Here is a 764-nt window from a genome sequence, read left to right as displayed (position 1 = left end):
CCCTGCTGGAGCTGCTGCCCCCGCAACCCGAAACCGGATAAGTTTCGAAATGAACTTATTTGGATGGATGGATGGAGATCTGAGAAGCAGTTAACCACAGTGCCGGCACTGGAGCAATCCTGAAAGTGGAACGTTTTGGATATAAACTAGTATGTATTTAAAGTTATTTACATTACCCATAGAATATTCACTCACTCTTTGCACTCCATCTAGAAATTTAATTAAAAACATCCATTTGTTGTTTCTATTTTTTCAGCACCTTGTCTGAACATGTATTACTTAAACTACTAAATTAACTTGTAATTGTACATGTTCGAACATACTTGGCCAATAAAGCTGATTCTAATCCTTTATTAATTTATTTTTTATTAAGATTATTTTTTGCGGCTTTTCTCTTTATTATAGTGACAGTGGATAGACATGAAAGGGGGAGAGAGATGGGGGATGACACGCAGCAAAGGGGCGCAGGGCAGATTCTAACCCGGACCACTGCAGGACTCAGCCAACTTGGGACAAACGCTCTTACTGGGTGAGCTAGAGGCCGCCCCCTGATTCTAATTCTGATCCTATCTTCAACATCACCCTCCTCATCTTCCTTTATTGATCATCATGACTATTATTATCATCATTTTTGCCTTATTACTCAAGTTTATAATCGTCCTCATGCTCACCAGCAGCAGCACTTCCATCATCATACATATATCATTGTCATCATCATCATCAGCATTTCTGTACTTTACTCCAATCATTCTCATCATCCTTCT

Source organism: Etheostoma spectabile, chromosome 18 (assembly GCF_008692095.1).
Source record: "Etheostoma spectabile isolate EspeVRDwgs_2016 chromosome 18, UIUC_Espe_1.0, whole genome shotgun sequence".
Classification (NCBI taxonomy): Eukaryota; Metazoa; Chordata; class Actinopteri; order Perciformes; family Percidae; genus Etheostoma; species Etheostoma spectabile.
Note: the sequence above shows the minus strand (reverse complement) of the source record.